This window comes from Ascaphus truei, chromosome 20 (genome assembly GCF_040206685.1).
Source record: "Ascaphus truei isolate aAscTru1 chromosome 20, aAscTru1.hap1, whole genome shotgun sequence".
NCBI lineage: Eukaryota > Metazoa > Chordata > Amphibia > Anura > Ascaphidae > Ascaphus > Ascaphus truei.
In genome coordinates this window covers 7994031-8020982 of record NC_134502.1, presented here as the reverse complement: position 1 = coordinate 8020982, position 26952 = coordinate 7994031, and the positions used below count along the sequence as shown (strand labels likewise).

Genomic DNA, 26952 nt, shown 5'->3' with positions numbered 1-26952 from the left:
GGACTACCGTTGCACTCTTCTAGCCTTTCCCATACTAGGTCAAGACCTACTTGGGGGTGGTTCGCCTTTGCCACCCGAAGTCTCTTCGCGTGCTCCCTGGATTCGTTTCCCAGCCATTTGGATAGCAGGTTGAGCTCTTCCCTTGCTGAGAAGCCCAGGCTGTTGATTGAATCCTTGAACGTGAACTTCCACTTTCGGTAGTTCTCAGGACGCTCGTCAAAGTTGGTGAGTCCTGTTTGCGCCTGGTCACGCCGGATCATGTATTTGGCTATGTCTGTCAGGCCTGAGGCATCGGCGTGTTGTTCACGTTCTGAGGTAGTTGCTGGGAGGGTCCATGCGGTCGCCTCTTCCTTGGCATGGACGCGTGAAGACTGCTGGTCAGTGTGAGGGGCTGTATTCTCCCGTGTGGGTGTACCTGGATTGCGAGCCTGTTGTGGTGCATCCGTGTGCGTGCTGGCGTGTGGATCACTGTTGCGGCTGTGGCTGTCCCAGGCAGCATGTACCATTGAAGGAGCAGCGTCTTCTCCTCGTGGACCTAGCAAGTCTTCGGTGTCTGTGGAGTCACTCCCTCCGTGTTGAGATGGTGCGCTGGTGTTTATGCTGAAGAGGCTCCTTACGTAGTCTTCAGTGCGTTGGACTGGATCCTCTGAGGCTAACCGTCTGTACGGTTGCTCCCCGCCGTCCTGTCGCGTGGCTGCTTCTAGGACTTCGGCTTGGGCTATAGCGGCAGCAGCTTCCCTTTCTTGATTTAGGGCCTCTAGGTTAACGTCCACCTCTGTCTTTTTCCGTGCAGCGGTGGCAGCAGCGGTGGCAGTGGCTTCAGCGGCGGTGGCAGCAGCGGTGGCAGTGGCTGCAGCGGCGGTGGCAGCGGCTGTCTGCTCCTCCTCTTCTATGCGGGCCCTTTCTAGTTTCATGGCTGCCTCTTTCTGAGCGTATGCGGCCATGGCACGTGCAGCCTCTGCGGTGGCTCGCGCCTTGGTGGCGTTTGCGCTTGCGCAAGACACATGAGATTGCGCTGATCTTGCTGACCTTGATGAGTGCCTGGATGCGCTGGAGCACTGTGATGCTGTTTCCAGCAAAAGGTCTTTTCTCCTACTCTCGGCCTCCGTGATAGTGGATCGCACGCGGCTGTCACGCGTTAGGTCAATGTTACTCTGTAGGTCTCTTTCTTGCAGGCTTTCGCTGGTGTTGGCCCTGGTCAGGTAAGTAATGTATGTCTCTGACAGCTCTTGGTAACACAAGTGATCAGTCCTTAATTGCGTTATTGGAAAAAAGGTGACAATAGCGCTCTAACAAACCCAAATATAAAATAACCACTTTTGTGTAAATAATTGTGAATAATAATAATAATAATCGTGCCTAAATAAAGTGCATAACAATCTGGTGAATAAGAGACTTAGAAACAGACTACAACCCTTGAATAAAGACTGTTCCACTTGTCTTGCATCAGGTGATCTTCCAAAAAATCAGGGGAGTGTGTCTCGTAGCCATAAAAATAAAGAAAGCATCACATAGTGCAATAATGTTTTAAATCAGTGATTTAGTATGCAGAAGCTCAAAAGTGACTACTCACATGAAAGTAATCAAAATCAAGCAGCCATCCAACTCAAGGGGTGGATGCGCCCTGTGTACATGCAGCAGCCACCAGCCACCAACCTCCAAGGAAGAAAAGAAGAGACCACATAGTGTAGACGGTAATATATTCTGATAGGGTACGCAGTGAGTCGCGATCCCCTGGGTTCCTCGTTGTCCTCAGCTACACCGGGGCTCCCATCACGTCACTTCCGGCGCGTCGAGAACCACCGGGTCTGATGGTAAGGGTGGATCCTTGGTATTCCTTCTCTTGTATAAAGGAGAAAAGAACCGCTCATCCATGTATGGATATGTATTCATGTAAAGAACAGGTGCTCAGAGGGAAAATTGGCTTGTATAACAGAATTGATCCCGAGAGGATCAAAAAGACTCCCTCAAATATAGAGCACTCAATGTTGGAGTACAGTAATTAGACTAACAGTGGTCTACCAGATAAGTACTGTTGATAGGTCAAAATAAGCCTATCGTGACCGGAATTGCTATCCACAAGCGTCTAATTTCAAAATATAAATATTTCAAGACAAGCAGGTAAGTGTCCCTTTAAGCCTATAAAATAAGGAATCTCAATGGGTGCAGTTTCAGACAAGAGAGTATCAGAAATGTAAGTATCAAATTCCTGTTACCAAAAAGTATAGTCCAGCTCTGTAGTGATATAAAATCTATCACACAACATAGTATAGTTCAGCATATAATTTCAGTATTCCCACCATGGAAAAGCAAATGCAACTGTAGGAAGGCTCTGCTGTATTATAAAACAAAGGAGAAATATTGTGTATTCTATTCTCTTAATATATCACTAGTATTGCATGATATATACAATGTAGCCATCCAAGGAAGCACATAACCACAGCGGGTAAAGAATACAAAGCACTAAAGGTTTCAGTCGCTGATACAAGCCTACAAGCCTGGCTGGAAAAGAGTCTCTCTGCTGTCTCTGCAAACAGACGCTGCTCACGTCCCGACGATCGTTTCGCATGGGCTAACACGCTTCTTCAAGGGGAGGAGTATATTTCCTAGCTATGCCGGATAGTATCCTAGCGCCGCCATCTTACCCCCACTCGGCGCCGTGAGGAAGCTGCAGGAGGAAGGCTGCCTGCCCACTGCCTATCCCCCCGCCGGGGAGGGAAGTGAGCGCCGGGGAGGGAGGGAAGTGAGCGCCGGGGAGGGAGGGAAGTGAGCGCCAGGGAGGGAGGGAAGTGAGCGCCGGGTAGGGAGGGAAGTGAGCGCCGGGGAGGGAGAGAAGTGAGCGTTGGTGGCTGGGGCAGGAGGGCTGCGCCGTGCTTCCCCTCCGTCCCTGAGCCAGTGCAGGGCAGCACATGTGAGGGTGAGTGTGATGGGGGGGAGAGGACACAGAGAGAGTGAGTGTGTGTGTGTGTGTGTGTGTGTGTGTGTGTGTGTGTGTGTGTGGCGCCGAGGGGGAAGAGAGTGGCAGTTGGGTGACGTCAGAGAAACCGCAGCTAGCACTAACTTTTCGATTTTATATATTAAGATATATATATATATATTGTGACAAACGCCCCTCTTTTGTAGCGCTGACGTCTGTCTGGGTTCTTCCCGACACAGTCTTCTAGGGTTATTTATACAACAAACAGGAACATGAAAAGTATTACGTTGCTTAAATCAGGCTTCTGCCTGCTTTATTTTCATCTAAGTAAGGGACTGCAGCTTTAACATGTGTAGGTTAGAGGCACTCAGACATTTAACCTTCAGCGGTTTACTCATATCAGTGTTATAGCATTTCACACAGTGTCACTTTTCAGAACCAAACCAAATCAAATAAACCAAATCCTATCCCATTCAGGGATATAACTACACATCAGAATCAGCCTCTAACTGCTGCTGGGCCAACTAACCTGGTTCCCCAGTTTAAAAGAAGGCCCTCTCATTTAGGGTCACTAGATAAAGCATAGTCTTTTAGATACATCAATAAAGATTTGTTTGTCTTATCTGTTCGTGGTGGGAACTCTGTCCCAAGTGTCCAGGCAAATCCTCTGGTACTGTGATACTTGAAGGGGCCGTCCACCCCAAACTGGATTCAGGGGAGCAGCGACACCCCCAGCCCCCAGGCTCTAAGGAGAGAGACTGAAATGCAAACCTCTCTGCTCTAAATACCTGTGCATGTGATTAGAAGAGCAGGTGAGGGAGAACTAGACCCATTGTAATCTGTGGTCTGGATTTTCCATCCAGCTGCCTGAGTAAATGTGAAGCTGTGGAATGGATCATTTTGCACTATTCCTGCACTTTCTGACCTAAAATGGGGCAGAAAGCTGCCTAACATATTTTACTATGTCACATATCCCCCTCCCCAGCTCACACCTACTGGGTGACCCGAATATGAACTTTTATTTTTTTTCATGGCAATTATGGACAATAGTTTTCGTCATAAGAGACTATACTTGGCAAACATATTTTGTTGCTCTCCATTAAGGAACTATTTTGAAAAATAAATGTCTAGCACACATTCTTATAACCCAGGATATGCTAAATCTACTCACAAAACCAGACAGTTTCTATTACCTCCCTGGGTTTTTCTACTCTATAATATGAACCTCATTATATATTTACCAACCGAAAAGGGCATTTTTTTTCTATATTGTAAGCAACCAATATTTTTTTTTTTTTATTATACTACAGCCTTGTAATCTTAAGGGCCATCAATCCTGTATATTAATTTGTAGTTTTACCTACATTTTCAATGAAGAGAAAAAATAACATTGCAATATTTCAAAATACTTATTCTAGAGGCCTAAAATAGCATAACTACACTAGCTTATTTGCAAAGTTAAGTGACATAGTCCACTCGTATAACATAAAAATCGGTCAGTTCCCAAACATTTTTCCCTCTTTTTTTCCCCCTTGACTTCCAGTCCATTACATCCTCTGACTTCATTTCAACACCCGCTGCAACCTGTAAATGACTGGACTGTTTCTTTAGCTTCTGACGGCACCCTGGGGCCGGATAGTCTTTGTCTTTATATTGTGGCCCAGAGTGGCGATATCCGGAAAAATTCAAGGCCAGCATTGACCTTCGTCGCTAATGCTTTGCAACCTTTGAACCTTTATGGTACTTCTTACTGCCATGTATTTTCTCACGACCATCACTTTCAGAGATTTGGGATTTTCCCTTTGGGGCAATTATATGGTAGTTAGAAGATGAAGCACTGATTACCTGGAGCACCTTCACCTTGATGGGGCTCTCACTAACTCCAGCTGTACCCTGTGGCATTTTACCTTTGTAGCCGGCAGGCATGTAGTCTTTGACCTCTCTTTCCTGAGGCCTACATTTATTCAGGCGGAAGTACCGCTGGATAACCAGTGACGCATTTCTCAGGGTTTGATAGCGAATCCTGTTCTGTGTCATCTTAGTCAGAGACTGGATTTTTATAGTTGCTCCTTTCATAATGAGGAACCTGTTTCGTACCATGCGGGCACGGTAGAATGATTGAAGAACACAGGCTGCTTTATTCCGACGATTAAACTGACGAATTTTCATCCCTCTGTAGGCAGCCTGAAGTATGATAGTTGCGGCGCGTTTACGCCGATAATTTTCTCTTTCCCTTCTTCCTTGGATAAGAGCTTTGCTGTGCTTCTGAATTATTCGAATGCTTTTCTCCTTTTTCAATACGTTAAGTTCCTCCGCGAGAGAATTCTGTTTTGTGCATACATCTCGCAATTCTGTTCTCAGAGTGTCCATTTCTTCTTGGTGCTGGCTCTGAGTGTGCATCAATGCATTCTGTAGTGCTTCCTGCACTTCTAATTTTTCCTGAGTCAACTGTTTCTTCACTTTTTCTGCTTGGTCAGTCAAATCTGAATTTTTCATTTTCACACTCTCATTTTCTTGCTTTACAGTCTCTAAATCACACAGGGCAATCTCATGGGTTTGCTTCAACATTCCCAGCTCTGCATTCAGACCGTGGCCCTCCAGGCGTGAGTTTTGCACCTCTGTGCTGAGCGCGTGAACCTCTTGTAGAGCTTTCCTGTATTTCTGTTTTAGGATAGCAATTACGGTGTTGGCCTTTTCCAAACTAGTCGCCACCTCTTCCAGCTCACTCCGTAAGAGAGACTCTGTTTTCTTCAAAGCCTCGTACTCCTGTAAAGCTGGAAGTATACACCTCTGTAACTCGGCGTTCGATTCTCGCTCCTTCATCCAACATTCTCATTCCTTCATCCAACATTCTCGCTTCTTCTTGCTCCATTCTCGCTCCTCCATCACTCCCTGCCACAGGACTTCATAATCATGTTGCGCAGCTTGGAGTGCAGAAACCAAAGCCTCTTTATCCTAGGATTCAGCTTTCCTTTGCTCTTCCTTTTCCTTTGTCACTGTTCCCGTGACAATTCTGCCGGTCACTCCGGTCTGCAGCACATCTCGGCGCCTTTCTGACGCATGTTGTCCTGACAGCGCAGGTTCAAGTGGCTCGGTCACTTCCCCTGTAACTTGAGGAACAGTTTTCTTTTTCTTCTTCTTTCTCTTTGCTTTATTAGCTCCAGAGATATCAGTGGTACTGGGCACACGCTCACTGGTATCAGCTTCCACATCTTGCTTGCACTCATAGGGCGTTGCTTGCTTTTGCAGCTGTTTGTCTTTGAGAATTTTGGGGCACACATCTTCCATGTGACCTACTTTATGACAGGCCCAGCATACTAAATTCATCTGTAGGTATGGTTCTCTTCCAGGGCCCACATGCAAACCGTCATCATCATCATCTTCGTATGGCCTGAAGGGACACTGTTTTTCATGATTATGTACATAACAAAACAAACATTTCACGTCTGCCATTTTAGAAACCCGGCAGGGACAATTTGCTAGCTGCAATTTCACTCACTTCAGCAACTTACATACAGCACTTGCTAGCTGCAAATTCACTCACTTCAGCAAAAGGCATTAGCTTTACAAACAGCACTTGCTAGATGCAATTTTTTTTTTTTTTTCAGCAAAACATTTTGGTTTTCTGTTTGGGTTCAGGGTGCTATTGCATCCACACTTCGCACATTCACTGTGTATGCTAGAAGCACAACTGATATACACAGTGGAACAGACTTCACTCATAGCATCTGTACTTCAGTTCAGCTGGGCGGCCATTTTAAACCCCCGCATTTATTTGCAAACCCACAGACTTTTTAGTGTCGACCCGCATTCTCCACCATATGTGACAAACGCCCCTCTTTTGTAGCGCTGACGTCTGTCTGGGTTCTTCTCGACACAGTCTTCTAGGGTTATTTATACAACAAACAGGAACATGCAAAATATTACGTTGCATAACTCAGGCTTCTGACTGCTTTATTTTCATCCAAGTAAGGTACTGCAGCTTTAACATGTGTAGGTTAGAGGCACTCAGACATTTAACCTTCAGCGGTTTACTCATATCAGTGTTATAGCATTTCACACAGTGTCACTTTTCAGAACCAAACCAAATCAAATAAACCAAATCCTATCCCATTCAGGGATCTAACTACACATCAGAATCAGCCTCTAACTGCTGCTGGGCCAAGTAACCTGGTCCCCAGTTTAAAAGAAGGCCCTCTCATTTAGGGTCACTAGATAAAGCATAGTCTTTTAGATACAGCAATAAAGATTTGTTTGTCTTATCTGTTCGTGGTGGGAACTCGGTCCCAAGTGTCCAGGCAAATCCTCTGGTACTGTGATACTTGAAGGGGCCGTCCACCCCGAACTGGATTCAGGGGAGCAGCGACACCCCCAGCCCCCAGGCTCTAAGGAGAGAGACTGAAATGCAAACCTCTCTGCTCTAAATACCTGTGCATGTGATAAGAAGAGCAGGTGAGGGAGAACTAGACCCATTGTAATCTGTGGTCTGGATTTTCCATCCAGCAGCCTGAGTTAATGTGAAGCTGTGGAATGGATCATTTTTAACTATTCCTGCACTTTCTGACCTAAAATGGGGCAGAAAGCTGCCTAACATCTTTTTACTATGTCACTATATATATATATATATATATATATATATATATATATATATGAAATAAAATACAGCGTTAAACACAAAAATATAAATGCAATAAAATTACAAATACATATAATGAGTATTCATAAAAGATATATAAATAGGGTGGTGTATATGAAGGGGATGAGTGGGAGTATATGAGAGGGTGGTGTTGTATATGAGGGGGGGTGTGTGGGAGTATATGAGAGGGTGGTGTTGTATATGAGGGGGGTGAGTGGGAGTATATGAGAGGGTGGTGTTGTATATGAGGGGGGTGAGTGGGAGTATATGAGAGGGTGGTGTTGTATATGAGGGGGGTGAGTGGGAGTATATGAGAGGGTGGTGTTGTATATGAGGGGGGTGAGTGGGAGTATATGAGGGGGTGGTGTTGTATATGAGGGGGGTGAGTGGGAGTATATGAGAGGGTGGTGTTGTATATGAGTGAGGGGTGAGTGGGAGTATATGAGAGGGTTATGGTTTTATATGAGGGGGGGTGTGTGGGAGTATACAGTGGCGGCCGCCTTTAGTCTCATGCGGCTTCTCCCCGTTTTTTTTTTAAACACGGCGGCGCGCTGCTTTTTTTTTTTGTTTTCCTGTGCCGCGGGCACTTTCAATGATAAGCGCCATTAGCGCTTATCTATTGAAGCGGCCGCCGCGCGGGAAACCGCATTCCAATTTTAAAAAAGCCCCGCATTTATCCCGGCAAGCTTTAGAATAAAGCTGGCCAGGACAGTATGAGAGGGTGGTCGTTAGCTACTTATAGTAGCACCAACGTTACCATACTGAGCAGTTGTATTAAACACAGTGTGAGGCAAGTGATCAGCGCAGTGTCCTTAGAACTGCAATTTGAACTCATTCAGAATGTTAGTTGTACATAGATTTTTAGGACTTTCCAAGTTTTTTCTTCGGAAGTTCAGAAATTCTCAACACACAGTTTGGATACATCACCACTTACAATACAGCATTTTTTTGTTATTTTTTGCCTATAGTAGAAGATATAATTATAGCTCTCACCATACAGATCATTGTATTAATAGAATATTAAGACTTGTTATTTGCATTGGATAAAATGTGTTGAAAAAACTGTTATTGATGGAGAACATACATATATTGTATAAGTGCACACATTTTCGGTTTATTGAAAACCAAAAGAAGTCATGCATGTGGTTCCATGGTGTAATGGTTAGCACTCTTGACTTTGAATCCAGAGATCTGAGTTCAAATCTTGGTGGAACCTCCCTATATAAATGCATGCATTTTTGGTCAACTTTTTTTTATATTTTTATGAGCAAAAAAAAAAGTATGAAAGTAGATGTGGAGAATGAAAGCTGGAGTGCACAATGTTGGGTGTGTAGTCACAACTCTCTCTCTCTCTCTCTATGTAGTTGGCTACTTAGCAACAACTTTACCATTCTGAGCAGTTGTATTCAAACAATGTGAATTTGAACTCATTTAGAATGTTAGTTACCCCCCTGATTACCCTACCCCAGTATGTGTGTTGTCCCCACTTTTTGTTCCTTTGTGTTGTCACATTCCCTTTTCCCTATTGTGTTCACCCCAATCACCACTGGTTTGTCTGTATACATGTTTGCATTAGCGCCGCATTACTTCTTGTATTATCGTGTGTGTACATGAAATAATTTTTTTCTTGTGGCATAATCCATAGTATCGGATTATTTTAGAGTCAGTGACTGCTGGAACTTTTGATTGTGACTATTGATTATGAGGAAATCGGGTCCTCCTAGTTCCGTTGGAACCCTGCATTTTCGTTACTTGATTCACCTGACGTTCAAGGGTGGAAGCGTTCGGTAAGGCAAACCTTAACAAACGATCATTGCTTTTTTCATATTGTCCCTCCTGTCGAAGATAGAAGAGGGTATTGGTGTATGATCCCAGATTTGGCAACTGCAAAATGAGAAAGGTCGGGTTTAATGCATTAAGTTTAAAGATGCAGTGCAGTTTACAAAACACAGTATGGGGACTAAAGATCAAGAAGCGTTGGTCGCGGGCAAAGACGCAGACCCAGAACCAGACTCCTAGGAGGAAGTAGACACCCCACTCACTCATAAAGAAATACTGGTATTTGTTCAGGATATCAAGAGCTCCTTTCAGACCATATTTCGGACTTGGAAGAGAAGGTAGATAACACCGCTCAGGCTCAAGAAACCAAGGCCCAGGAAATCCATGAGCTAAAAATCCAAGTAAAAATAATCTTTGAGAAACTGGAGGACACAGAGAACCGGTCAAGACACAATAATCTGCAGATCAGAGGAGTGCCGGAAGAAGTGGACAATGCCAAATTAGACACATCTTACATGGATTTTCACGTCCCTTCTACCAGAAACATTGGTAGATAAACTCATGATGGACAGATCTCACAGGCTCCCTAGACCTAAAAATCTTGACCTAGCAAAGCCACAGGATGTGATCACACGTCTGCACTATATCCGTACCAAAGAGGAGTACTAGATCATTTAGTGCTTCAAGTCATGTGGCAGAGAACAAGCCTTTTTTCTTTGATCAGATTCTGATTCCCCATTAGATTTCTCTTATTTAGAGAGAAGAATAATTTAATACAGCACTAGAGCATTGGAAATGTGTTGTTTTTTTATATACTATTATTCCTATAAAAAATGGTTTATTAAGGCAGGGGTGCACAAACTTGGGGACCTTGATTTTTTATGGGGGGTGCAGAGCTCACATAGGCTCCGCGCTCTTCCCCAAAATCTTGCCTAAATATATAAATGCACTCATATCTTCCTTTTTCTAATACTTAGACAGACGCCATATTCACTGGTGGCGTCTTTGCTCTCCACATGCAAACATGCACAAATGCACACATGCACACATGCACAGTCTTAATTCTATTTTGTAACTGTCATTTACACAATATATATACAGCGTTGGTGGTATAGTGGTGAGCATAGCTGCCTTCCAAGCAGTTGGCCTGGGTTCGATACTGGCTAACGCAGGTGTTTTAGAACTTACCTTTAGGAGGCCACTGCCTTACCCATTAGGCAAGATGTGCACAAACTTCCTCAATGCACAGAGGACAGCTTTCAGCTTAGTTTCTGTAGTATAGTGGTTAGTTCATTCGCCTAACGCACGAAAGGTTCCCGGTTTGAGACCAGGCAGAAACAGCCTATTTTTTTTAATGTAATATTGATTCAGGAAACTTGTTAGTTTCTAATGATATTTCATTATAATGTCAATTGTGCAATCGTTTTTACAGCTTTACTACCAATAAAATACCAGTGAATGCTCAGATATTTCAAAACTAGGAAAAAAAAGCTAATTGGTGGTATAATTGTGAGCATAGCTGCCTTCCAAGCAGTTAACCTGGGTTGGTTCCTGGTCAACGCAGATGTTATTATTTTTAAATACTAAACCATTAATTAGCAAATCATGTTTGCGTGCTGATATAGGACATAGTTACAGTGTGTGTAAAAACAGCTTTTTTAAATGTAATATTGATTCTGGGAATTTGTTAATTTCTTTTTCTGTTTCATACTTGAAGAATATGTGCTTTGTTAGTGCAGCAGGTAGCGCGTCAGCCTCATAATCTGAAGGTCATGAGTTCGATCCTCACATGGGGCATTATTTTATATTTATTTTTTGTTGGGAAATGGTTTCATTATAGTATTATGTTCCACTAACTAACACGGGCATCGTTCATACTCCATTCAAAGCTAAGTCACTTTTTGCTAAGACTTATGTACTATTGTTTTCCAATTAAAAAATTAAGTATAGTGGTTATTTATAAGCCCAAATTAGTGGTGAGCATAGCTGCCTTCCAAGCAGTCAACCTGAGTTTGATTCATGAGCTCAGCAAACTTCCTCTTTTCCGCTCTGCTGTATAATATTCTGTTTTAATATAAACAAGTGGCAGCACCACATGTTCCGAACAGATTGCATTCTAGTTTTTTAATACTTGTTTTGTTTCCACTGTGCAATAGACAATACATATATTTTTACAAAGTGCACATGCTTCGTTAGGCTAGGCTTATAGTGTCGGTGACGCCGACGGTGACGTCAGGCTGCAGTCCCTGGAAAAATCAAAGTGAGATGACTTCCAGCGATCGCGACCAAGACGTCGCTCTGTTGCGTTGCTCTTACTATAAGTGCACGCGACTGCGGAAATGCATTTGTTTTGACGCGATGTCGCGTTGCTGTCACCGTAGCTGACACTATAAGCGCAGCATTAGCGCAATTGGTAGCACGTAAGTTTATGGCCACTCTGTCTGCGCTGCACGTGCGACTGCCAGGCTAGCGGCACATGCAGCCGAGTTCCCTGGTCTGCAGTGAGCTGCAGGGGGAAAGACAGGAGGGGGGGCGTGACAGGGGATTGACGGGGTTCGGCCATGATGTCACCCGGCAGGTTCTCCCTCATTGGCTGAACCGCTAATTGGCTGAATTGGCTAATACTGTGTGGCGAACATGGGGTTAATCAGGCCTTAATAAAGGTATTATATCTGGCTAATTAACCCCAACTCACATTTTGAGTGAAGGGGTTCAAAGTATATGCATGACACTGATGTATTTGCCCCTGTCCCAGCCTTCTTACCCCCAGTTTGCAGGCTGTTCCCTCCCTGCAATGGTAGAAATACATGCAAACTGCTATATGGTTTTCAGGCACAAGATGGCGTGGTGAGCGCCGTAGCCAGCACTGATTGAAGAAGCGTGGCTGAATATGGGAGGTTTGTTTGAAGTATTGGTATCCATTTTCAAGCACTTGACCCCGTAACCGCAAGTTCAATTGAATAAGTGGCTTGCGGTTAGATTTGAAGTGGTTTTCCGATAAAATGTATCCGTACCTTGTTAGCTCGCATAACTTGAAAGGCAGCTAGTCTATTGCCGTGGGAAGTCTGTCAATTGATGTGAGAAGAAGGTGAACTTGGCTTCCCACCAGCAAGCCTTTAAATTAAACGGGCTAACTCACGAACGGGGACAGCTAGCCCCCTGATTTTTGGTGTGCAAGTCCCAGTAAATAAACCACTCACACACTTATAAAAATTACAGTTGTGACACTACCAGAACATGATGTTTTAATAAAGTGTATAATACTGTAAGTTTTAAAATGTACAGGCAGGAACAGTTTTTTCTGTGAGCCCGGGAAAAATCCTTTGGCATGTAAATATGCCAGGGGTGAATGAGCTGAGGGTATTTTCCTTCCTGCACTTCAAAGAGGTCCCGCTAAGTGGGAGACTCTGAGTCTAGTGAAAATGCAGGGATGAAAAGCCTCAGAGATCCAAAGTGTGAAATTGGCTGGGATGTTGCTGAGTGCCAGATCGCGGTATTCAGCATGAGCCATTCACACCTTGGGGCCAAACCCCAGACTAAGGGTCGCCAGTTAAGGGGAGTATCCAAGGTATGATAAGTCGCATGGGTGTCAAGCTAGCACATGCACTTTGCAAACAGGAAAGCCTTTTTTGCCCGCTTTGCAAACTTTGGGCAAATCGGAGATTGGTGGGTTAAATGTTCCCACGGAGGGGATTGGGCATTCATGTTATAGATAGGTCTGTGAACCCTATTAAGCTGCCCACCGAGCTATCCCCTGTGTGATTCATGACGTAACCAAGCTTTGCACAGGATTCTGTTCGCATACAGCGGTAGCGGTTCCAGGACGCAGGGGGTTAATAACAACGCAACCACGGATTTACCCCAAACTCCGGAATTTGTTAGCCATGGTGACTCCCAAATGAATTCTAACGAACTTCTATGAAATTCCTTCATTTGGCAGAGTTATTAGATCGGCAACTTGCTGTCACGATTGTGCTCGCCACAAACCGGGACTGGACCGCGGGGCTGAGGCTGGGTTATGAAATCACCGACCTTATACCGCGCAGACTGGTCCGGAGTGCGCAGTTCATAGTCAAACAGGCCGGGTTCAGGACTGGAGATAACAGCATAGTTGTTGGGCAAGCCAGAGTCGGGGTAGGAGATATCCGGGTAGTCGTAGTTCAAACAGGGAGTCGGCAACAGGAAATCAAGCTGGTCCTTTTGCGTCAGCGCAATCGCTGCAGGTCGGGAACAAGGTTTACGCGAGTGGCGTCCACGACCCATGGCTCCGGTCTAGGAGAGGGAAGACTGACCGCAATAGGCACACCACCAGGCAGCACTAGTAACCCCGTGTTACAGCGCAAACGAAGCAGGTCTGTAAGAACCAGGAACTCAGAAACTCAGCGTAGCAGCAGCAGGCCTGGAGGAAACTGGACGAGTACAACGAACTGGAACAAAAACAGAGATACGTAACGAAAGAACAAGGCTTGTGGCAGAAACACAGGTAACATCCCATAAGGATCTATGCTCGGCAAGGAAGTGAAGCCAAAGCAGAATATTTAAAGCGACAGTGACCAATCCGGACGAGGGGCATGGTGGAGGCGTGTCGAGGAGCTGCTCGTGAGTGGCTGAGAGACCAGGAAGTAGTGAAGCACAGCTGAGAGTCTGTAACACCAGTGCCAGAATCCAAGATGGCGACGGCAGAGTTCAAGGTATGCACTGGGCGGCGGCATGGGTGGCGACGGGGGGCAGGGGCAGCAGCCGCTGCAGTACTGGTAGTGGGTAAGGAGGGGGTCACACCACAAGGGACGTGGCCCCCGATTCCTTACAGTACCCCCCCCCCCTTCAGGATCGACCTCAGGGCGATCATAACCACTCCTAGAGTTGGGGGACCTGGAATTGTTCCGGAAATGTCTAGGATGGAGAGTAAAGTTATGGTCCAGAGACTCATGGGCACTCATTGGTCTTGGAGACATGGAGTTATTCCTAAATTGTTTTAGGCGAGCAGGCATCCGTAAACCAGCAGTTCATTGGCGAGTACAAACTTAGGATAGGAAAGTGGTGGTAGAGAAATTATTGGTACGTGGCTCGCCACGCGAAATGGCTTGGAAATCCAAGGCTGTGAAGAACCAGGGGGTTCTGGAGCAGAAACAGCAGAAGGGCCCCCGTTGGGAGCCCAGTCCCTAGTAATGGTACCAAAATTCAGGACAAGAGGCACCAATAGTTGAAAGAGCTTATCAGGGCGACCTTCCGGACAGACAAAGTCTTTGCTGACATCATCACGTGGGAATTTGAGAGGGTCTTCTCCTCCAGAGGTTTTCCGGGTAGTGGTCAGCGAGGGTATAGGGTGGGTGGGTGCATTGCCAGGTATGGGTATAGTAGATGACAAGGTGAACAGTAAACCAGGCTTAGGGACCGAAATCTTGAGGTGTATTTCCAACACAGAGGACGCAGGCACAACAGAAGGTTCCGTGAGGGATAACCATGGGTTCGCTGAGGCAGAGAAGCAATCATTAGTGGAGCTACCAAATATTGTAGAACGCTCAGAGAGAGACAATATAGTCTGTGATCTCCACTTCCCAGAGTCCAAGCCAGAGACAACAGGGAGAGAAACCCCATAGTTAAAGTCATACTGAGGTACTTCAGGGGCCACCGAATGGTCCGTGAAAAGAAACTGCCTTCCCGCACTGGGGATTTGGAGCGCAGCAAGGGTTACTTCGGATATGGCACCAGAGTGCGGGGAAGGTATACAGGGCCTTGCAGAGATTTGAACAACCGCATGAGGCGGATTACGTGCTGCAACGAACTCCAAGGGCATCGTACTTGTCATAGGAGTGTGAGTAGGCTCTGGAGCTTTAATATCTGGAACTTGACAATCAGGCAGTGCAGGGGCAGCGGAGGGAGGGGAGCTAGTGTCTGGAGCTGGAGGCTCAGAATCAGTAACAGGGACACTGGTAGAAGGAGAACTAGCGTCTGAAGCTGACACCTGGGAATCAGTGACGGGTACTGGGGAAGTTTGAGGGTCAATAAGCGGTAAGTTGGAACCGGGGAAACTCTTAACAGCAGAAACCTTAGTAGGAAAAAGAGTTTTATCAAAAACTGCAAGGGCCCTAACTGGGGTACTTGTCATGACAAAATCAGAAATAGGTATGTTTACTAGTGCAAAAATTCTGATAACGGAACTGCTAGCCAGTGATGTGGGTGTCTGGGTTACACTAATAAGAAAATCAGATACTGTGGAAAGTGACTTAGGACTAATCATGGAAGTTCTAGGTTTGCAGGATATGTGTGAGAAGGTACCCTTTAACACAGGGGTTTTAATCTTAGCCCTGAATAACCCAACGGTTGCTGGAGCACATTTAGATGCAGTGCTAAAGGACTGAGGTTTAGCAAGTGAAGGAAGACAAAATAGCTCAGATTTATACACCTGAATTTGTAATGTAGGCAGGGTGATTTCTGACTGTACTAAGGGGGTGACAGCAGATACAGTACGCGGATCTCTGGAGGGGTTGCTTGGGAAGGAGTGTCTGGGAAATCAGAAAAGACTACAGATTCCATGACAAGGGAACTATGTGCTGAAGCAGGGATCTCAGCATTCTGAGTGACAGACTGGGTCAGCGAAATACCTGGGAGTGGGGATTCTGCGAACAGGCTTAGAGAAAAACCCGGTTCCTGAATACCTTTAACTGGAACCAGGATTTTAGCAGAAGTTTCAAGGGACACGGCAACGGAAACTTGAGCTGAAGCAGGGGGATTGTAGTAAACAAAATTCAAGGACTCAGCAAGCTTAGGGGAGTCATTCAGTGCAACCTCTGCTGTCAGACTTGGGGATTCATTCTCTGATGCTAGAAATGATGCATTAGCCTGGGGGCAGCAAGGATTTACAGGGATCAATGCAGATAGTACCTGAGAGTCAAAAAGAGGGAGATTTGCCTCTGAAATTGAGGATACAAGGAGTTCCTCCTCTGGAGCCAAGGATATGGCCTTAGCTGGCGAACAGGGGATTACAAAAGGAGGCTCAGAGGGCTGACCTGCAGGGGTTAATATAGGAATGAGCTCGGGAACAGAGCTTAGGGATTCTAACTTAGAACGTTGAAGCAGAAGGGGTTCTTTCCCTGACATGGGGAGCACGCAGAGCTGCCTATCAGGGGTTAAAGCAGAAAAAACCTCAAGGGCAGGAGTTAGGGATTCTGAGTTAGAAAGTGAGGGTAGATTCTCAGATACTAGGGCCATAGCTTTGGAAATACAAGTATACTCCACGGGAACCCCACAGACCTGACTGGCAGGGGTTAAGGCAGACATATCTTTGGGATTTAAGCAATGGGAGGTGCAATCAGGACTAGAAATCATGGCAGCTTCTACCTTAGGGGCAGTGATAGTGGGGTGGTTTGGATATTTTTTGGAGAGGGAGGTGCCCCCACAGGTTTAACAACAGGACTGACAGAAAGGGGTTTGCGAATAGTCTGTGCGTAGGCAGCAAGTAGAGGTTCACGCTCACTTATGTTCCTGTCAAATTCCAGGAATAATTTAAGGGTGGTGTCTATGGCCTGAACCAGTACCCCAAAATCCCCAGTTTCCAGTCCCGGAGTGGACTTAAGAAGGAGCAGTTGGGAGTACTGGGCTTGAAACATCTTCTTTAACTCTCTACATTCCTGAGATTTAGTCAATATTTCTTTACGAGTCAGTCTTTCTGCTTCGTACATACAAGCAAGATTAGGCGGAGGCAGTTTTTCAAACAAATACTGTTCTTCAAACAGGGACTGGTCCGCAGCCTGGGACATAGGTGCAGTTACACATTTACCAACCCCCGCCACGGCGCGGTCCGGTTTTGTAAGGCCGAGCATACTGTCACGATTGTGCTCGCCACAAACCGGGACCGGACCGCGGGGCTGAGGCTGGGTTATGAAATCACCGACCTTATACCGCGCAGACTGGTCCGGAGTGCGCAGTTCATAGTCAAACAGGCCGGGTTCAGGACTGGAGATAACAGCATAGTTGTTGGGCAAGCCAGAGTTGGGGTAGGAGATATCCGGGTAGTCGTAGTTCAAACAGGGAGTCGGCAACAGGAAATCAAGCTGGTCCTTTTGCGTCAGCGCAATCGCTGCAGGTCGGGAACAAGGTTTACGCGAGTGGCGTCCACGACCCATGGCTCCGGTCTAGGAGAGGGAAGACTGACCGCAATAGGCACACCACCAGGCAGCACTAGTAACCCCGTGTTACAGCGCAAACGAAGCAGGTCTGTAAGAACCAGGAACTCAGAAACTCAGCGTAGCAGCAGCAGGCCTGGAGGAAACTGGACGAGTACAACGAACTGGAAGAAAAACAGAGATATGTAACGAAAGAACAAGGCTTGTGGCAGAAACACAGGTAACATCCCATAAGGATCTATGCTCGGCAAGGAAGTGAAGCCAAAGCAGAATATTTAAAGCGACAGTGACCAATCCGGACGAGGGGCATGGTGGAGGCGTGTCGAGGAGCTGCTCGTGAGTGGCTGAGAGACCAGGAAGTAGTGGAGCACAGCTGAGAGTCTGTAACACCAGTGCCAGAATCCAAGATGGCGACGGCAGAGTTCAAGGTATGCACTGGGCGGTGGCATGGGTGGCGACGGGGGGCAGGGGCAGCAGCCGCTGCAGTACTGGTAGTGGGTAAGGAGGGGGTCACACCACAAGGGACGTGGCCCCCGATTCCTTACACTTGCGATCGAGCCAAATGGACTTTAAATCAGAGACTGCATTTCTTGCGCTTTCTTGCAGAGGACAATTTATTTTGTTTCCCCATCCCAGTAAGTGTTGTATTAAGTGTATTCTGTTGCTGTCGTGTGTTTGTCTATCAAGGAAATAAATGACAATTTATTTTGCCCTCCTTGTTGTGTTCAATCGAGAATCCCAAAAATATAAAATTGTTGATAAGTTCTGGTCCACCGTGACAGGCTACCAGAACACTTATCTTATCAGCATGTAGTGCTTTCTAGTGGGGATCTTTTTGAGCCCATGGGTCTAATCTTGTTAATGTTACTACATTAATCTGTGCTAATGTTACTACAAACCTTTGAAGTTTGTCACGAAGCCATTCCTAACATTAGAGAAGAATTTTGGAAATGAGACAAACTTCTTAAACACGAAATGAATAAACAAAAATAAGGCGCAAACAAATATAATTGATATAAGTGAACAAGAAACAAAATCAAATCCTACCCAAACACCTGCGATGTCCCATACCGCAATTAGACAATACAAAGCAACCAGGTGTTAATAGCGCAAATTGATAAAAAGTGACTTCAATGTGCAATAAACCCAGTGAATGAATTAGACACTGATATCACATATATACTGCAACTCCGTGGAACACGATCCTCTGAAGTGGATGCTCCTTGGAAACCTCATATGAATAAAAAGCACAAATACATGCAGCATAGTGCATTAAAACAATAATACCAGTAATCTAGTCTTAACTCATTCATCTGATGTACAAATAGTGGATTTTTTGGATCTCAGATTTACGTCGCTCGATGACGGTAGGGTTATCTCAAAAACCTTCTTTAAGGAGGTAGATTCGAATAACCTTTTACTTGCATCAAGAAACCATAAGAAGACTTGGATAAATAATATCCCTGTCAGTCAATTTATGAGAATTAAGAGAAAACTGTAGTATGGATGAGGACTTTGAAATGCAGTCGAATAAACTTTTTCAGAGATTTGTCCAAAGCGGATATCCGATTAAGAAACTGAATGATGATCTTTTGACGGTTAAAAATATGGATAGGGACTCTATGCTTAAACCTAAAATCAAAGTACCTAAGAATATCCACATCAATAAGACCCTCGGAATTTTGCGTGTGGAAAATGTTCAATATGTAAATTTCTTCATCCAATAAGAAACCAATTCAAGTCTAAAATTACTAAAGAGTCTTTTGATATTAGTGACTTCATTTTCTGTAATTCTACCCACAGAGTATATCTTTTGGAATACCCTTGTGGCTTCCAATATGGGGTCATACAAAAAGATTTCTTAAAATAAGGATACGGGAACATGTGAGGATTATCAAAATTGGTTACACTAAACATAGCATGTCAAGACACTACAGTAGAGGCAGCGATTATTCTAACAAAAACCAGTGGCAATTCCCCAAAAGACCAAGGTACACCCAGGTACATTCTGAATACATGCCTTAAACTTTCCTTAAACTAGCCCCAGCATTTTTGCATTGATTAATGGCCTATCAGATTAACAGCGGGGGGGGGTCCCTGGCAAACCCATTCAAACTGAATTGGACTGCCAGGGATCCCTGCTGTGTTAATCCTATGGGTCGTTAGTCAATGCAGAAATGCCTTAAACGTGCCTCAAACTAGCCCAGAACATACCCAGCACATACCCAGCACATACCCAGCACATACCCAGCACATACCCAGAATGTAACCCGGCTAGTTTACAGCAAATGTTAGAATAATCGTTGCCTCTACTGTATATTTTACATCATAATATAGACCCCTCATCTCTCCCGTTTAAGGTCACTCAATGTGTGCCCTGTAACAGAAGAGGGAGAGACAGGATTAAGGATATCTCTGCTAAAGAGTCTTTTTGGATGCCGTTTAGGTGGTTTATTCTGGTTGTAGCCAGGTCCCCCTCTGGGTTATTACCTTTAGCTTTTCTGGCACTAACCTCCGCGGTGGTCGGGGCTTCCCCTTGGGCTCCGATGGAGTGGATGAGATACAGGGCAGCTTGGGAAAGAGAAGCTACTGCAGCTAGGGCGATCGCGTCGCCGGTGGCTTCCGTAGCAGGTTGCTGCCATCTTGCGCAAGGTTCACGCATGCGCAGGGCAGCAGCCATGTCAGGTTGCGCAGGTGCCATGCGCAAGGCACTTGCGGCAGCCCAGAGAGACAGGTTTAGCAGGGAACTACAAGTCCCATGAGCCTGAGAAGCCTGAGACATGTGACGCATGGCAGCCAATCGCGCAACAGGATTCCGCTGGAGAAGCTGTAAGTGTTTTGGAATGCTGCAAGGGGGAGGCAGTTGATCCTGGGAGCTAGAGCAGGGAGGAGGTGTGTATGCAGGGGTCAGTGACCCTCTGCTTTAGGTCAGTGTACCCCCAGGCCCCAGTTAAGGCCCTGACTCACCTCCAGCCTGTGGTTGCTGTAGGGACAGCCCTTTGTGTAGAGACCTTGCCTGTAGTATTCAGTAACAGTCAGGGACAAAGTTGCTGAAGCTGAGTAATCTGATATTCCTAGTCTAGTACCAGACTATTGGACTGCCACCTGGCCAAGCTCTTCTGTGGAGTTAAGGATCTCGCTGAGGACCTCGTGGAGTGGCAGATCCTTTTTGAAGTAGTCAGCGTGTCCGGGTGCTGGAGCGCCCGGCAGGTATTTCATAAGTGCACCAACATACCGGTACATTACAGGCGCTGATCACGCCTTATGGGTGGGTTCTCTGGGGAGACACAGGGGTTAAGTGACCAAGGGACTGGGTCGGTACATTGGACACAGTGTGGAATACACGGTGGGGGACAACACTTATCCTATGGGGAAGGGTTATGGTTAACCGTACTGATTATTATTTATGTGTATTCTGTGTAACACCTGCAGTAAAGGTTATCAAGTTAATCTAAGAGCTGTTGTTACTATTTCCTGTCTGGGGTTATCTCATAGTATTGGGATCCTGGGCAGGTGGAGGAGCTGCCAAATAATATATTCATTGCCCAGGCTCCCAGTGGCGGAAGCTCAGATCTCTGTGAGCCTACAAGTATACAGTATGCAGCACTAGTAGACCCGTCATGGCAAAATGGAAAGAGGGCTTCATACTGATAGCAGTTTACTATTGTGGTTAAGGAAGAAAGAAAAATACCAGAGATTGGAAGTTCTCTGAACTACATTTTGGGACAATTCTGAACTTTACCATACCGAGGAGGATACCTTGTGCCCCTTGCTGTGGAGCCACCTACCAGGGACTAAGAAACATCTTCAGAAGACCCCCAATGCGTGACGAATGAAGTGACTTCCCTGACCAGACCTGTTGCAGCGTGGTAATACATGTAGTGTTACATGACATGCTTTAAAGATTTTATCTGATGTACGCAGAATACTTAGCTTTATTATTCATATACTTTAACTAAAGATATTACACTATGAGTGTTGTGCGCTTTTTTTTGTATTTTTTCTCAGTACAGTGCATTAACTTTTATTTCCAATAAACAAAATCCAAATCCGGGGGGAAAAAAACAAAGAGCGGAATAAAGCAACTCACGACTTCCCCAGAACTACATCTCCCATGATCCCCTGCACACCAGGCTTTAGTTATGAGGCTGCACGGTTGGGTGAATGTGATTTATGAAACGTAACCTTGAGAAATGAGATGCCAACTGTCTACCGTACATGCAAAGCCCAGGAGAGAAACAGATACACTCCCAGGAAAAGATCCGTCCCTCATCTCACAGCTGGTCCTGAGGAGCTTGCTACTCCACTGGAACTTTGACCGGCTGATGCGAGGCTGACATGAGGCAACCCAGGAACGCTGCGGGTAAGATATAAAGACTAGGGGAAGCCATGCATATGAACACATGAACCACGAGGAGCGGACAAGTCTGATGTGGGGTTGGAGTGTGCCCAAAGTCATTCTCTGCTTTTAACCCGCGGGGAAAGTGTGAGTTGCTTCCCCCTCCCCCTTAAATAAGTGCCTTATCCTTATCCTTAGCCACTAGGGCTAATGTCATAAAAATGATAGCATCAAAATAGTGGATCTTTACCTTGACTGGAGTCAATCGGCCTAGTACAAAAACACGAAAAAGAGCTCACACTCATCAAAACAGTGGTTACTGGGGGAATCCTGCATAGCTAGCTGCTGGGCACCACTTCAGTAGGCTTACCCAGGAGAACCTCCACCGCCGCAGGGGCTCCGGTCTCCCAAGACCTCAGAGATTACTCCTTTCTCTAATACTTAGACAGACGCCATCAAACGTTTAAATTGGATATGCATAAAAACAAGCCTTTTTACTTTGATCAGATTCTGATTCCCCATTAGATTTCTCTTATTTAGAGAAGAATAATTTAATACAGCACTAGAGCTTTGGAAATGTGCTGTTTTTTTATATACAGACGATACAACGAGTATTCTAAAGCTTGCCTTAAACTAGCTGGTTACATGCTGGTTACATGCTGGTTACATGCTGGTTACATGCTGGTTACATGCTGGTTACATGCTGGGTGTAACCTGTCTAGTTTAAGGCAAGTTTAAGACATTTCTGCATTGACTAATGACCCATCGGATTAACACAGCAGGGGTCCCTGGCAGTCCCATTCAGTTTCGCTCTCTTCCCGAAAATCTTGCTCAATATATAAATGCACACATAACATCCTTTTTCTAATATTTTGACAGACGCCATTTTCACTGGTGGCGTCTTTGCTCTCCACATGCACACATGCACCTAATTTTTCCAGTCTTTATTCTTTTTTATAACTACCATTTATGCTATCTATATACAGTGTTGGTGGTATAGTGGTGAGTATAGCTGCCTTCCAAGCAGTTGACCCGGGTTTGATTCCCGGCCAACGCAGGTGTTACTATTTTTAAATACTAAACCATTATTATGAAATCTTCATAACTTAAAGTATATGCCTCGGTAGCGCGTCAGCCTCATAATCTGAAGGTCGTGAGTTCGATCCTCACATGGGGCATTACGTTTCATTTACTTTTTTAATACAAATGTATTTCCTTTTTGTTCACATTTGCAATTACTGTATGGTAGTATATATTTTGAATTTTGTATGAATATTGTTGTATCACTTTTATGTAACTATTGTTATTTATAAATATTTGTAAATATTAATAAAAACTCATCGACGAATTACAGTACGCTCATGCCATCCAACAAACAACAAAAAAATGCGGCGGCCCCACGGGTTGCCTCCTTTTTCTTTTAAAAACACAGTATGGGGACTAAAATCAAGAAGTGTTGGTCGCGGGCGAAGACTCCGAGATAGAAGTAGACACCCCACTCACTCATAAAGAAATGCTGGTATTTGTTCAGGATATCTAGAGCTCTTTTCACTCTGAGATACACAGCATCCACTGCAGTCTCAAAGACAATATAGCGTCTATAGGAGATCATATTGCCAACGTGGAAGAGAAGGTAGATACAACCGCTTATGCTCAAGAAAACCAGGCCCAGGAAATCCATGAGCTAAAACCCCAAGTTAAAATAATCTTTGAGAAACTGGAGGACACGGAGAACCGGTCAAGACACAATAATATGCAGATCAGAGGAGTGCCGGAAGAAGTGGACAATGCAAAATTAGTGTGAGGATTCGGGGGTCATGACAGTCGCAGCGTGACCCCCCTTACCTCCTACAGCTCCCGCTGCCGTGGGACATCCTCGCCGCCGGCCTCTCCCGGTTCCCGTGGTTCTGGGGCTTTCCCGTCATCCCTGACATGCCACCGCTGCCCTGCAGGCACCCCGCACTCAGGCGACTGTCATTTGTCTTGAGAGCGCACTCTCCGGCATTACAGAGTGCGCATCAGGCGAAGAACATGTATTCACTGCACTAGCAGTGAAACCAAGCCCCAACTTTCACACAGGCAGCTACTTAACCCTAAAGCTCTCCACCTGGCTGCCTATCATAGGAACCAATCCAGGACAGCTCCTCATGTTCGTCCAGTACTGCCCCCATTCCCTATTGGTCAGCCACAATATATAGTACCTGTCTGGCCTCTCTCACATTGCTCAACATAGTCTCCACTTGCGGATGTCTACTCTGGCACTTTCTCTCTTCGTTTACTCAGGTCACGACTCTGCTTGGCAGATGGCAATCTCTGGCTCTTGAAGGTTCTCCGCGATATACTCGGCCATGGCCTCTGTTTCAGGCAAAGATAGTGGATATTTTACCTGGCTTTGGGAAAAGGGGCATGTAACAGGGGACTTATCCCTGTTCAGTAATGTTCCTTTAATCTAGCAGTGTGATAGTTAATTACTAAACATCACCTGCCTGATTAGATTGTTTACAAAAAGCCTGCCTTTGAGACAGGAAGTGACTCTCTTTAGCTCTGACTGAGAGCTGACCTTTGGAGACACCACAATGTCTTGAGTTCTGCCAGCCACACAGCAGAGCTGATTGCAAGACACCCAATAAGACTTCTAAACCTGGATGCTGATATTTTTCTGTGCACGCACGGGTGCGGTTCCAGGAGAGCAGAGAAGCTTACTCTACATCTGATAAACAGATAAGACTTTCATTATTAAGAGACTGCTTATATCTGCTTATTTTCATGCTATGTGTTTGGGATGGGAGAAATTATTAACTAATGGAGATGTGAACTAATTGCAAGGATTTCACTAGAAATACTCCCAAGTGAATGGAAGCTTTGTTCCCCCCTGTGTTTGGATAATGTCCTGATGAAAAGGACAAGGCACAATAAAGCCTATTATAATTTCACATTATAACGACTCCAATTGTGTACCTCTGTGAACGTCCGTCTACATTTGGTGTCCGAGGTGGGACAAGAGGTGTCTTTGTAGTTAAAAAGGACCGGAGTTTTTATGTGAAATTTTTTGTTATGCTTTTTGCCTACAAACAGTCTAAACAACTTGAAAAAAAAAAAAAACCTCTCATGCAGCAGAGGCAGAGTTAAAGGGGTACACACCACTGAAACTTACACTGCACTGAGACTTACAAAAACCACGGATGGACTCTTTTCCCCAATCCCAAGAGAATGCTGAAGCAGGTAAACTTTTAATTGCCTATCACAAAGTGTAATACGGTCATTGAAATAGGGGTTTTGCTTCCAGCCATAGTCAGGGTTCAAGAAGTGAGTCATCCCTTGAAAAGGGATAGGTGTTTGTTGTTTTCAAAAGTTTCGCTGAAGCAGTCAATACAGATGGTGACCCATGAGGGGTACTGATTTTGCAAATAAAGGTTGCCACACCGCATAGGGCTACCAGCTGTGAATGGAGTATATGCAGAAAAGTGTGAAAATTGATACAAAGACTGTGCTGAAGCAGGGGAATTTTTAGCAAACAAATGCTGAGTGTAAAATTGCCCTATAAAGGAAAAAGGGTTTTCAAAGCCAATTGCTGAGTGTTGAGTCACCCTGCCGGGAATGAAAGAGATAGTCCACTGCAAAGAATGTTTTTTTTTCTGCAAGTAAAAAAGTATGCCTATCATCTTGGGAGCAAAACAGACACCCAAAGAGTGAAGTGTGAATGCCATAATACCCAAAGATGAGACTGAAAATTACTGAACCCAGGCAGAAAAACAAATTCTGTTGCTGAAGCGGAGGGATTGCACCCAGCAAGTAAATGGTGTATAGCAAATAGACTTTTTTTTACCTAGCAACTGCACATCTTGTATACCTGATAAAAGAAAATGCATGCACAGTACTGCTGTTATTGAAAAAAAAAAAAAATTACCCAAGGATGGTGGGGACTACCACAATTGGGGGTTCTAGCAAATACAGTGGCAACAGCTGCAATAGCGCCTCCTGAGGTCAGGAAGAAAATTACACCTGATAGCCTAAAAATGAAGGACAAGATGCAGCGTTCCTGTAATGAACCCTACCCCACGGAAGAGTGGCCCTTCCAGTCCAATAAAGAGGAAGACATCTCTTACGGGGAACCTGAACCGAGTCACACCCACAAAACACCCCAAAAATGGTGGGGGTGCCTGAACTCGGCACGAACAGAAAAGACCGCTCCCTTTGATGACGAATATGATCAGCAGGAGACAGAGCGGGAGCAGTGGATCACCGAATATTTCTGTCAGCTATTACAGCTGCAAGAAAAGCCTGGCGTATATAATGAAGCTGCTAAAACTTCAAATAGGTAGTTAAGGGAATTAACCCCTAAGGTGGTGCTTCAAATTGGTGTTGGTTTGAGGACTGTTGTGATCCTCAGTGTAACAGTGGTAGGGCAGATTAGCCAGATTGAAAGTTATAAATGGGAGCGGTGGAATAGGTACCCCTATATGGAGAATGGTAGCATAATAGCATAATACTTCATTCAGGCACAGTAAGGCACAATTCGGATAGCCATTTGATAGGGAAAGTGATCTCTAACCTGACCGGAGTGCTTCTCCCATCCGGCGGTTCCTTCTGTGGCGGGTCACGTGTTCCCGGCGGGTCCTCGAGCAGGGAGTGCAGAGACTCGTGTAGCTGGCTCGTTGGTGCCTGCTGGCTATCCGTTCCAGAGAAGGGGACCTCACCGCTGCTCTCCTTGAGGCGTGCATCCGTCCCAGAACAGGTAAGTAAGAAGGAGGGGAGGGACAAGGACTTGGAGCACAGCAAAAAACAGCAGGCTGGCGGCAGTGGCAACGTGCAAAAACTTTATTACGGCAACATTGCCATCATAAAAACAGGACAGGTTCTCTGACGCGTTTCGTCTAAGAGACTTTTTCAAAGAGTGCTATACTGCAGCCAGGGATGTTCCCTAAGTACCCTCAAACACCCACGTGATCAATTAGAAATCCCCATAACAAGACAGAACAATTAATGTATATTAATATGTATATTTATATAAGATTAAATGTTCTGTCTTGTTATGTTCTCCACATATCAGTTTGCTTTGGCAGCCAGAGGATAGACCTGCTACCCATGCAGTATTAGTTTCCTATTATATATCCAGGAATTATATGGTTAAAATTCCCCTCCATTAGATTTTATG

The 26952-nt window shown here is 45.2% G+C and overlaps 2 non-coding genes across 2 annotated transcripts; both read left to right on the top strand.

The window, feature by feature from the left end:
- The first annotated feature begins 8697 nt into the window (after nt 1-8697).
- Nucleotides 8698-8769, top strand: TRNAQ-UUG (transfer RNA glutamine (anticodon UUG)). The gene has a single exon. It is a non-coding gene; the product is annotated as a tRNA-Gln (tRNA).
- Nucleotides 8770-11056: 2287 nt separating this feature from the next.
- TRNAM-CAU (transfer RNA methionine (anticodon CAU)) lies at nt 11057-11129 on the top strand. The gene has a single exon. It is a non-coding gene; the product is annotated as a tRNA-Met (tRNA).
- The last annotated feature ends 15823 nt before the right edge of the window (nt 11130-26952 follow it).